Raw genomic sequence first — 13,225 nt, forward strand, 5'->3', positions numbered from 1 at the left:
GAGTCTAGAACTAGGGGGTCATAGTCTCAGGATAAGGGGTCGGCCACTTAAGGCTGAGATGAGGAGAAATTGCTTCACTCAGAGGGTTGTGAATCTTTGGAATTCTCAGAGGGCTGTGGATACTCAGTCGTTGAGTATATTCAAGGCTGGGATCGATAGATTTTTGGACTCCTAAGGGTATCAAGGAGTATGAGGCTCAGGCGGGAAAGTGGAGTTGAGGTCGAAGATCAGCCATCATCTTATTGAATGGCTCAACAGGCTCGAAGGGCCATATGGCCTTCTCCTGCTCCTATTTCTTGTGTTCCTCCAACTAAATATTGGGAATACCAAAGCCATTGTCTTCAGTCCCTGCCACAAACTCCATTCCCTAGCCACTGACTCCACCCTTCTCCCTGGCATTTGTCTGATGTTGGACCAGACTGTTCATAACCTTGGTGTTGTATTTGACCCCGAGATGAGCTTCCAACCACATCTCCGCGCTATCACTAAGACCGCCTATTTCCACCTCCATAACATTTACCATTTTTTTGATGAGATAACAGAGGGTTGATGAGGGCATTGCAGTTGACATGGTGCATATGGACTTCCAAAAGGCATTTGATAAAGTGCCACATAATAGGCCTTTCAGCAAAGTTGAAACCCATGGAATAAAAGGAACAGTGGCAGGATGGATAAGACATTGGCTAAGTGACAGGAGACAGAGAGTAGTGGTGAACGGTTGTTTTTCGGACTGGAGGAAGGTATACAGTGGTGTTCCCCAGGGGTCGGTACTAGGACCACTGCTTTTCTTGATATATATTAATGACTTGGACTTAGGAGTACAGGGCACAATTTCAAAATTTGCAGATGACACTAAACTTGGAGGTATGGTGAACAGTGAGGAGGATAGTGATAGACTTAAAGAGGACATAGACAGGCTGGTGAAATGGGCAGACACGTGGCAGATGAAATTTAATGCAGAAAAGTGCAAAGTGATACATTTTGGTAGGAAGAATGAGGAGAGGCAAGATAAACTAAAGGGTACAATCCTAAAGGGGGTGCATGAACAGAGACCTGGAGCTATATGTGCACAAATCGTTGAAGATGGCAGGGCAGGTTGAGAAAGCGGTTAAAAATGTATACGGGATACTGGGCTTTATAAATAAGAGGCATAGAGTACAAAAGCAAGGAAGTTATGGTGAACCTTTATAAAACACTGGTTCGGCCTCAACTGCAGTATTGTGTCCAATTCTGGGACCGCACTTAAGGAAGCCTTAGAGAGGGTGCAGAAAAGATTTATGAGTGGTTCCAGGGATGAGGGACTTCAGCTACGTGGATAGACTGGAGAAGCTGTGGTTATTCTCCTTAGAGCAGAGAAGGTTGAGAGGAGATTTGATAGAGGTGCTCAAAATCATGAGGGGTCGAGACAGAGTAGATAGAGAGAAACTGTTCCCATTGGCAGAAGGGTAGAGAACCAGAGGACACAGATTCAGGGTGATTGGCAAAAGAACCAAAGGCGACATGGGGAAAATCTTTTTTACTCAGTGAGTGGTTAGGATCTGGAATGCAATGCCTGAAAGAGTGGTGGAGGCAGACTCAATCGTGGCTTTCAAAAGGGAATTGGACAAGTACCTGAGGGGAAAAAATTTGCAGGGCTACGGGGAAAAGGCAGGGCAGTGGGACTAGCTGAAGTGCTCTTGCAGAGAGCCAGCACGGACTTGATGGGCCAAATGGCATCCTTCTGTGCTGTAACCATTCTACGATTCTATTACTCCGCCTCTGCCTCAGCTCATCCGCTGCTGAAACCCTCATCCATGCCTTTGTTACCTCTAGACTTGAGTATTTAAACGCACTCCTGGCCGGTCTCCCATCTTCCACTCCCCATAAACTTAAGCTCATCCAAAACTCTGCTGCCAGTATCCTAACTCGCATCAAGTTCTGTTCACCTATCATCCCTGTGCTCGCTACATTGGCTCCCGGTTAAGCAACGCCTCAATTTTAAAAATTCTCATCCTTGTTTTCAAATCCCTCCATTGCCTCGCCCCTCCCTATCTCTGTAACCTCTTCCAGCCCTACAACCTCCTGAGATATCTGTGCTCCTCCAATTCTGGCTTCCTGCGCATCCCTGATTTTAATCGCTGCACCATTGGTGGCCGTGTATTCAGCTGCCTGGGCCCTAAGGTCTGGCGTTTGCTCCCTAAACCTCTCCACCTCTCTATCTCTCTCTCCTTTTAGGCGCTCCTTAAAACCTACCTCTTTGACCACACTTTTGGTTATCTGCTGTAATATCTCCTTGCGTGCCTCAGTGTCCAATTTTGTTTGATAATGCTCCTGTAAAGTGTCTTGGGACATTAGACGATGCTAAAGGCGCTATATAAATGCAAGTTGTTGTTGTTGAATTCGTATCCTGCTGGCCGGGCTCCAGAATTGGGCGATAAAAAGAAGGAACACTGCAGGAGATACAGCCATTCCTAGGATATTTGGCTCATCTGGTTTCATGTACATACAATGACTATTTTGAAAATAAGGACGCCTGCAAATAAAGGCCACCTGATGCAGGTCCCTTGGGTGTCCCAATTTACAGGTTTCACTGTACATCAGCTGGCTTCCAATGCATGCCAGCTGCAAAACTAAAAATAAATGATTTTCTTTTAAAATAGTTCTTTTGATTTATAATGTTTAGCAGTAAGATTATGGCAGTAATCATTCTTGGTTCTGCTGTAATTGGTTTAGGATTTAATCAGAATCACTCAATTGGCCTTGATCTAATGCTTGATCCAGTGACTGATTCAACAAGTGATGGTTAGATTTATTACAAGATTGAAGGGAATACTGAAACCTTTATTACATACATTTAAGGTGGAGATAGACAGATTTATTGCAAGATAAGGGAGTGAAGGGTTATGGGCGGGGAAGTTGCTTTGAGCCCAAGATCAGCCATGATCTTATTGAATGGCGGAGCAGGCTCAAGGGCCTATTCCTGCTCCTATTTCTTATGTTCTTATGTTTAGGCACATCTGCTATATAACCACAGTGTGTTATTGTCACAAGCAGCAAAATAATCCTCATGCTGCAAAATGTTTGAATTATTTTGTACATTTTAGTACTACTATTCAGGAAAACGAAGTTAGAAATCAACGGAAAATTAAAAGCCTTGCAATATGATTTACATTTTTGTTGGGTATGATGTGGACACATTACCATGCAGTATGAGTCTGTCTAAATGAAACTTAATCTGAGATTGTAGAAAAGTAGTGCGAGGCCTGATGGGTTGAGGAGTTCACATACAGGAAGTAAAGAAAAAACACAATCTGCATGGAGAAGATAACTGGTGATGGTGCGAGTACCATTGGGAACCCACCAACAGGACGTAAATGAGCCTGATCCCGTAAGTTATGTTCACTGGGTCAGGCAGGTGCAAAGCAGATTAGAAGGTCTAGCCTCTTGTGTTTCTCCAAAAATAGTGAGACTGTTGTGAGATAAATTGCAATATGATCAGTTTGCTGTGTAGAATGCTACTATGTAAATAAGCCTTTCATAAACATGTTTATTTAGAAAAGTTTAAAATAGGTCAGTGACTTAGATATGCAGAACTAAAACCTATACTAGACGAAGGTACTGTTTTATAACCCCAAGCTGTCACATCATGACTCTGAATACTATCTTGAGCTTTTACTATGAGCACCTACTGATTTTATTTCCCTTTGTAGTCAGAACCAACACATTTGCTAGTTAATGGGAGCTTTAGTTGAAAGAAAGTGTTTCCCTGAAGACCAATTCATTCCACATAATGTTTTGAAGTATCTGCTTATATCCTCAGACGGTAGGTGACTTGATCTCAGGTCTCTGCCAATAGGTGCTATTCATCGTCTCGAAGATGTGCCAGAGAAGCCTGAATTTACTGGTGGTGTTTATTTGCAACACCAGATTTCTGATTTGTTCCCTTGGAGGTCAAGACCAGATTTCTGATTGGTTCCCTTGGAGGACAAGACCAGATTTCTGATTGGTCCCCTTGGAGGACAAGACACACCCAACAGTTTTTCTGGAATGTGTAATTAGATCCTGCCTGCTGGAGAGTAATCAAGATCTTTGCAATGTGTGATTTGATCCATTCATTGTGAACAGCCAGGCTCCAGAGCTCACAGTGCTAACACTACTGCTTTCAGAGAACAGACAGGGTTCACCCTCCCGGATTAGAGCGCTCACACTGCCAAGTTCAGATAGGAGGTGGTGAGGCCATGAAATGATTTTAACATAAGGATGAGAATTTTAAAATCAAGATGTTGGTGGACAGTGTTCTCCCCAATTTTTTTTTTTTGGTTGCGCAGTTCCTTTAATGGGCTGTGTGGCCCATTTAAAATTTCGTTCATGTGCAAAATCTCCCATTCAAAAGCCGGTAATTGGCCTGTGCGGGACCACCAGACAGTTTAGCTTAGTGCAGCTTAGCAGGAACAATGAGCCAATGTAGGTCAACGAGCACAGGGGTGATGGGTGAATGGAACTTGGTGTGAATTGGGTCACGTACAGCAGAGTTTTGGATGAGCTCAAGTTCATTGAGGGTGGACGATGGGAGAACACTGGAATAGTTGAGTCCAGCAAATAACACTTAAATGTAATGTTATGCATGTTGGTAGAACCAATGCATAATACGCTCTCATTTATTAAAATTCATTTATTTATTGCCCATCCCTAGTTGCCCTTGAGAGGGTGGTCGTGAGCTGCCTTTTTTAACCGCTGCAGTCTCGGGGGTGGAGGGGGGAGAATAGGGAGAACGTGGTGCAGGTGTAAAGGGGGTGGGGGGGGTGGAAGAACATGATCCAGGCCTAACAGAGGGCGGGAGAACGTAATCTAACTTCCCATCTGGATCAAGTTCTTGCTCTCATAACCCCCCACCCCCGCCCCCGCTTTAGACGTGGATCAAGTTCACAGCCACTGCCCCCTCCCACTGTTTTTACCATGCTCCCCCCCCCCCCCTGCCAATAAGTTCCTGACCTCTCCCCAAGCTCCAGATTGTTCCCCCAACACCCCTTCTATTGGGCAGTGAGACTTTCATTTTCCTGTAACTGCACTAACTTTTAACGTAATGATTAATTGCCAATCACATTTTTAAAAATTGCACTTATTTGATGCAATTAAGATGGCTGCCAGAGGCATTGAGGTAGAAGCTGTGCTGAATTTTAAAAAGTACATTTGTAGGTAGGAGTCTGAGGCACAAACACTGGCTTACCAACATCATATGCACCGGCTAGTGGGCAGAGGCACAACCACAAAGAGAGTGTTGGGGGGCATCAGAGGTAATTCTGAGTTTTGGGCCTGAATTTTGTCTACCTGGGCGGGTCCGGTGCGGGCGGTGTCCGTGGTGGGTCGCGACCCCACTGCTGGCTCCATCCCGCTATTGAAAATGAACTTGCTTTAAATGGGGCTTATTAAGCCCGCCCAGCGCGTTACCTGGCCCAATGAGATGGAGCGGGTCTGGTGACATCATTCATGATGCGTTTTCAGCCGGGATCTGTAAAGGGACCATGGCCACATTAGATTTGAAGTTTAATCTAACATAGTGCAGTCAGTGCACTACAGCATTGGCGTGCTGCAAACACTGACGATGACTGCACAGAGGCAGAGGGCTGCACCCAAGTTCTCTGATGAGTCAGAACACGCAGGGAGGCCCTCTTCCCTCCCAATGGGTGGAAGAAACATCCCTAGGAATCCAAGACAGCCTGGTTGCAGATTGCAGAGGAGGTCACAAGCAGAGATGTGGTCAGGAGGACCTGGGTGCAGTGCCGCAAGCATTACAATAATCTCGATAGCAAAATACTGCAGATGCTGGAAATCCGAAATAACAACAGAAAATGCTGGAAAAACTTAGTCTTGATAAAGGGTTTTGACCCGAAACGTTGACTCTAATTTCTCTCCATGGATGTTGCCTGGCCTGCTGAGTTTTTCCAGCATTTTCTGTTGTTATTACAATAATCTCATTAGATCAGGAAAAGTTACTACAAAGCCACACTCAACTGCATCCTGCTGTGCCTCTCATTATATCCCCATTACTCTGCCTTCCCTACCCTCCCCCTGCACATCCTTACTCACACCAACTTACCTTGCACCTCCACCCATCCCTCTCTATCTACATCATCACATCCCCATCTCACTAGCCACCCCTCACACTCACCATCATCCTAGTGCAATCATACCAACTAACAACACACAAGGGTAGCCACTTGGGTGTTTTATGCAATGTTTATGTAAAGTTTCTGTTAATGTGCTGTCAAACATGAAAATCTTTATTTTCACACCTTCTGGTCTTGGACAGATTTGTGTGCACCTTTGGAAATGGCTTAGTGAGTTGCAGTGAATGGTGAGACATAACGGTATCCCCCGCAATGGTGATGAGTGTGAAAGGAATGGCTTGTTCATTGTAGGGATACTACAATGGAGTGGTGCCAACCTCGTGCATCATGTGGCAGCCAGGGTGTACAGCGTCAAGTGAAGTAAATCTGGCCATGAGGAGGCCATCCCTGGCGTTCCAGGTAGCAATATGCTTGGGTTCTGATCCCTGTGTCCTGTGCAGCATCTGGTGATTGTGGAGAAGGTTGGTGTTGTTGTTGGTGCTGGTGTTGGGGCTGATCATGGTCGGATTCTGATGACCAAGGTGAGACAGCACAAATGGCACCCATGTTGATGGAATAGATGGCAGGTGAAGTAGAGATGACAGAAGCACTCTGTCAATGGTGAGAAAGTTCTTCCAATGAGGTGACACTGGATGGAGACTTTGCTGGAAACATTTGCAGCCTGCCAAATCTGTGCTGGAAATGGACTGAGCAACAGCTTCTGCCTGAGGAAAGTGATCATCTGTCAGGTGGGAGCTTTTACTGTATATTTGATGCTGTCAAGTAATCAGCTGGAGCAATGGCCATGGAACTCCCACCTCAGGTTGACAGATATGGTTCCCGAGCTGTGAGAATCCTGTAGCCATGCAGGGAAATTTAAAAAGTAAGTGAAAAAAGGCTCTTAAGTGCCTGTAAATGACCTGATAATGATTTCAATTGGGTCACCTGCCGCTGCTGGTTGGGTCGGCTCTGTGATGACGGACACACCTGGGGGAAAAGTGCGTGGCGGCGGGATGACAGCGGGTTCCCGACCTGCTGTCAAAAATAACAACTTTCCCACCTGACCCGCCACCGATCGCACCCGCCATCATCCTAGAAAATTACGGCCTTGGAGTGGAAAGTGTAGAACAACCCATTCCAGAAAAGATTGGGTAGGTGGAGGGGCAAAACACTCGTGCCATCTCACCAGTGGCATGGATGGATTTGCACCATGATAAGTTAACTACATTTACTTTTGCATCACTAGACTAGTTCTTAGAGGTGTGGGTGATCACCTGCCACGCTGGTGATGGCGTGAAGGAATTAAAGAGAGGAAGTTATTTTTTAAAAGGGGGAGGGGACAGGGAGTGAATGTGTACTGTCAAGAAAATCCTCCAGGTTTCTTTGGACTTGCTGATGAGATGTGAATGAGCAGGGTCACTCGTTATATTCCTAATCTCTTGTGTTTTTCTAGCTTTGTAAACTTTTCCCTAATGGTTATCTGTATCCCTCCAAACTTAGTCCACGTCTGAATGAAGACTCTATAAATTATAATCTAAGTTATACATGGAGGTAAAAAAGGTCCATGTTTGGCTTTTGACGGTCCATCTCTCTAAGGAACAAAGACAGCTGCAGGGGCCAAGTATATAGGTATATTTCTGGGTGCTGCTAATAAGGTATCTGATTATCTGGTGTTATAAACCACTTTACAAGAAATAGCAATTTTGTGCTTTATGTAATAGTACTTTCAAATATTCTCTAAGGTCTTTCCAGACCTTCAGTTACATTTATCATTTCTGTTTCAGAATAAGGTTCATAATTTTGGACCTAAGCCAGTACTACCATGTCCTGATCACATTCTTTTGGATTGTTCCTTTCCTTGTATTTTTTCTGCATAAACACAAATGCAAACAGTGAAACTGTTTCCATACTTTGTTTTCGCTCATGCGTAAAGGAATTATTTTGTAAACATGGGCTACATTATTACGGTTTTACAGTTTAACCTCTGTGTTACCTCTTTGTACTCCTGATCTTCTAATCTGCTTCTCTTGCATTTTCTGCATTTCTTCATGCTGTCTCTTTGGCCCTCCTGCTTTCCCCCCCTCTCTCTGATTATTCCTGTAACGTTCCCTCCTTTTTTTTCTGTGGTTAGAACAGTGGCAAAACATGATACTCATCACTGAGTTAGTGAAAATATCCTGAAACAAGTAGTGTATAGATCCCACTGCTCACTGCAAACTCATCAGTTCCCTATTTATTACAAAGACTTTCCCAATCACAGTGTAACTGCAGGAAAGCTGAATAGCCTTTTATAAACTTATTTGACGTAATTGTTTTTGAGTTCAGTTTGCATCTTGAGTACATCAAGTTAATGAGAACAAGCAACTATTTGCTATTACTGAGAGATGATTGGGCCCCTATGGAGCTTCAGGGGGGAAAAGATAACAGAAAATAGGTGGCAAAAACATTGGCAGTGTAGCGGTTCGTGTAGATCGCCACTAAATAAGAGAGTTTGACTTCGACGAACTATAAATAAGTTGTTTATTTACAGGAACAGGTTAATTACAGCAGGTAAGATAGCAGGTAAGATGGCTGAATGTAGGAGCACCGTGGTGTAGGTCTTGTCCCAGCGGGGACTCCACGAGGACTGAGTTTGCAGTCCTGTGGGGAGCATGATGATGTCATCGCGTTTGTGTTGTGGCGTCATCACGTTCGCGTTTCCCGCGCTTAGGGCGTCACGTGATGCGCGTCGTTGCGTCGCTGGCCGTTGAGGCCGAAGTCGGGAAGCCGGGCTGTGCCGGTGCTTGCCGCGGGAGCGGAAGATCGCGTCGCTCCCGTCGGCTGGCCGTTGAGGCCGAAGACGCTAGGCCGGGCTGTGCCGGTGCTTGCCGCGGGAGCGGAAGATCGCGTCGCTCCCGTCGGCTGGCCGTTGAGGCTGAAGACGCTAGGCCGGGCTGTGCCGACGCACGCATATTACGTTGTACGTGACGTGACATCAGCGCGCTAGGGCGCGTCTTAAAGGGGCCATGGCCCCAACAGGTAAGTTAAAAGGGCAACGGCCCCAAAAGGTAAGTTAAACATACAGTAAGGTAAGTTAAAGGGAATTATGTGTCTCAATGTAAGGGACAACCAGTGGTACCGCCACAGCAGACAGTTTTATTGCTTCCTGAGCACTGGATTTTGCTTACCCATATTTATATCTCCACTGGCATATTCTGTAAAAATATTGAAATTCGCTGAGGAGCTGAAATACTGCTTAGTTATCCTCGAATGCAGCGACATACTCATTTTATTGTAGGGTTTCTTTGATTTAGTCATAGGCCTAGAAATTCGGTTGGTAGCGCCGGCGCTGAGCGCCTAAAGAGACCTAGAATTGGGGCGATACCCTATGTTGGGGCGTTCGCTATGAAGATAGCGACAACTCAGATATTGACTATACATTTTGCGCCTGCGCTAAGTGTTTGCGCGCGCCCGCGAGCGCAAGCAGATCATGACGTCATTTCAGTGTGCAACGCCTTTTAGGAGCGCCTGAGCGCATATTGGGTGGCGCCCAGAGCCTTAGCGCCCAGCGCTATTAGTGACAGTTCGAGGGAGGGCTAACAGGCCCTTTTCGGAGTAGGGGGGCGCTATTTAAAGGGGACAGCTCTAGTGCAGAATCTTCTGCCACTTGGCCTGCTCATTGCGATCGTTGCTAGAGAGAGTTGGCGAGCTAATGTGGAGCGGAGTTCTGGGAATTTAGCTTTACAGTACTTGGGACCTTCAAACCTGTCCGAAGCACTTGCAGCACTACACCTAAAAGCCTTTTGACCAACTGGCATCGGAATGAGAGCTTGTTTGGAGGGCGACGGCCTCATCGCCCAACACTGTGAAGGGGCAGAGAGACGGCGGGAGAGAGGGCCGGGATTGGCCGGAAGGAGGAGGGGCAATGGAGGTCGGCCAATCCAACGGGAAGCTGCGAAGGTCTTTAGGCAGCAGGTGACAAGCCTTGACATGTCGGAGGAGCAGTGTTTGGGAAGGCTCTGATTCTGGAGAGACATTGTTACTGATCTGTGCCACCTGCTTGGTCAGGATCTGCAGCCGCGTGAACGCTGCAGAACCTCTCTGTCCGTGATGGCTAAACTGACTGATGGCCTCCATTTTTATGCCAACTGATCCTTTCAGTCAGCCATTGGGGACATTGCGACTGTCGCTCAGGTTGCAGTCCACTGTTGCATCCGGCAAGTTACAGATGCCCTTTATAGGCGAAGGCGTCAATTCATTACCTTCCCTCGGACCCTGCACAAGCAGGCGGAGGGCGCGCAGGGTGTCGCTTCTATTGCGGACTTCCCCATGGTGCAGGGGGCGAGTGACAGCACACACGTGGCTTTGAGGGCGCCATGCCATCATCCTTAGGACTTCCGCAACCGCAAGGGGTTCCACTCCCTCAACATGCAGCTGGTCTGTGACCACCGCCAAATCATCATGGCAGTCACCGCGCATTTCCCAGGGTGCAGCCACGATGCCTTTATCCTGCGGTTGACCTCAGTTTGTGACCTTTTTGAGGGGCTGCCTCGAACACGAGGCTGGCTTACTGGGACAAGGGCTATCCTCTCTGGCCATGGCTGATGACAACACTCCGTGTGGCCGACACCCCAGCAGAAGAGCTGATCAGCAGCGGCCATCAGGCGACCAGGCACAGTAAACAGCACACTATTGGTGTTGTCAAAAAGCGTTTCCAATGTCTGGAAGATTCGGGGGGATCCCTGCAGTACTCGCCGCAGCAACTGGGACACATCGTCGTCGTCTGCTGCATGCTCCACAACTTGGCGAATCGACGCACCCAACCAATTCCAGCTGTCCCTCAACGACCAGCAGAGCAGGCAGAGTATGAGGAGGAGGAGTATGAGGAGGAGGAGTATGAGGAGGAGGAGTATGAGGAGGAGGAGTATGAGGAGGAGGAGTATGAGGAGGAGGAGGAGGAGGAAGAGCAGGCGGAGGAGGAGGAGGAAGAGCAGGAGGAGGAGGAGGAGGAGGAGGAAGAGCAGGAGGAGGAGGAGGAGGAAGAGCAGGAGGAGGAGGAGGAGTATGAGGAGGAAGAGCAGGCGGAGGAGGAGGAGTATGAGGAGGAGGAGGAGGAGGAAGAGCAGGCGGAGGAGGAGGAAGATGGAAGGGCTGCTGAAAGTGGAAGGGCCATACGTCAGAGGCTCATGTGGACTCGTGTCGAGACCCCTGTGGCGGAATGATGAGAGTCTTAACTCATGCGCACTTTGGATGTTTGAGGGCCTCTGAATGCCAGCATCACTGAAACTAGTCACATGCACCATGCCACATTGAAACTTCTGTTTATTGGCACAAAAGTCTTTCATTACAGCTAAACAACGTAATGTCAACAGAAACCATAACTTTCAAAATAACTGTGAACTGTTCGGCAAAGCCGCAAAACTCAACAAACCTTCTGCAAATATAACAACAGGTGAGGGTGTCCTTGAATTTGGACAAACAAACGTCTCAGCACCTCCCTCTACAACTGGCCCCTTGAGGGAGAACGACTTCTCTTTCGCGCCCAGCCCCTTCCCTCCCTGCTGCTCCTACGTAATTGGACCCCAGTGGCGGCCTCAAGGGTGGGGGACGCCTGCTGACTGTCTGGAAGCGCAGAAGCCCCTGAGGGACGGCCTGACCGACCTCTGGGCTTGGAGGGTGCGGACGCAGGATGCTTGATGTGACCATGGCTGGAAGCAGTGTGGCCTGCAGGTGGTGGCAGCTGCAATGCAGGCGTCCCAGCGCTGGCATGTGCAATGGTCTCCTGCCGAGAGAGGACACCTGCACCATGGTCGGACGACACACTGGCTATCTGAGGGGAGCGGCTCGGCTCATCCGCCACAATCGCATGCTCCGCTGATTCCTGGCCTTCTATGGGACTGGAAGGGCCCGGGGTGATCCTAACTGATGCAGAGAGGGTGGCTACAGTGAGAGATCGCGTTGCGTCAGTCTGGCTGTGGAGGAGCCCAGCAAGTGACTGCGTGGCAACAGTGAGGACCTGTGTGCCAGGTGCCAGTGCTTCGGAGAAGGCCTGGACAGTTCTTCCCATTGCTTCGGACAAGGCAGGTGCCGACCGCTCCACTGCCTCGGACAAGCCCTGCACAGACCTTTCCAGGGATTGTCCGAAGCCCTGAACAGTCCTTTCCATAGCCGACTCAAAGCTGTGGACAGTCCTCTCCATTGTTGGGCCGAAACCCTGGATAGTCCTGTCCATTGTTGCCCCGAAGCCCTGGATAGACCTGTCCATTGTTGCCCCGAACACCTGGAGAGTCCTGTCCATTGTTGCCCCAAAGCCCTGGAGAGTCCTCTCCATTGTTGCCCCGAAGTCCAACATACTCTTAGCCAATGAATCTATTGATTCAGGCATCTTCTCGACTGCAGCCATCAGCTCCGTGTGTCTGACCCGGGCCTGTTTGCTCATCTCAGCCAGGCGACACACCTCATCTGCACTCTGTGCAGCAGTCATCACGACCTGCCTTGCCTTCCGGGGAGACGGTGGCCGAACTTGCCTATCCCCCGTGCGTTGCTGCATGCCGCTTGGTCCGGCAACTGGTTCATCCTCAGAGCCCCCCCTCCCCTCCAGGGGACTACTATCCCCAGTCTGTAGATGTGTCAGCTCCCCGGATTCTGCAACGGCTGGTCCGGATTCCTCCTGCTCCTCGCCTCCGGTGGCACTGGCACTGGCAGCTTCAGCGCGTTGAGCCCGAGTTGGTGCTGCTTCATCTGAAAGTGGGAGGTGGAAGAGTGGCTTTAGCAAAAGGACAGCTTTGCTGAAAGGCATGCCAGATTGCGGCAAGGCTCTGACATGGCTGCACACTGAGGATGCATGCTGGCGGGGGGACCAAGTGGAAGGCAACAGGTGAAAAAGGTGAGAGTCTTACCCTCGCTGTCGGTAATGGGCTCGACAGATGCAGTGGTCACAGGACCAGACAGACGTCCTCCAAGTATCTGGTGCACTCTCTCCTCCAGATCCGTGAGAGTGACCACTTGTGGAGGTCCGCCACCGGTTCGACGCTGCTCCTTTCGGATCATCGCCAGCCTGGACTGCAGGGGAAAGAAGGGGAAGTTCTGTAACATGATGCCTTGAGAGATCATCGCATGCCCCCCATGGTGCAAGAGCCCTTACATGAGGCCTTGAGACA

At 48.5% G+C, this 13,225-nt stretch overlaps 1 protein-coding gene across 1 annotated transcript in view; it reads left to right on the plus strand.

The window, feature by feature from the left end:
* Nucleotides 1-13,225, plus strand: part of swap70b (switching B cell complex subunit SWAP70b) — a 143,183-nt gene that overhangs the window by 92,580 nt on the left and 37,378 nt on the right. The window lies entirely within an intron of this gene.

Source organism: Somniosus microcephalus, chromosome 15 (assembly GCF_052327205.1).
Source record: "Somniosus microcephalus isolate GS21.2 chromosome 15, FLI_Smic_1.0, whole genome shotgun sequence".
NCBI classification, from domain to species: Eukaryota; Metazoa; Chordata; class Chondrichthyes; order Squaliformes; family Somniosidae; genus Somniosus; species Somniosus microcephalus.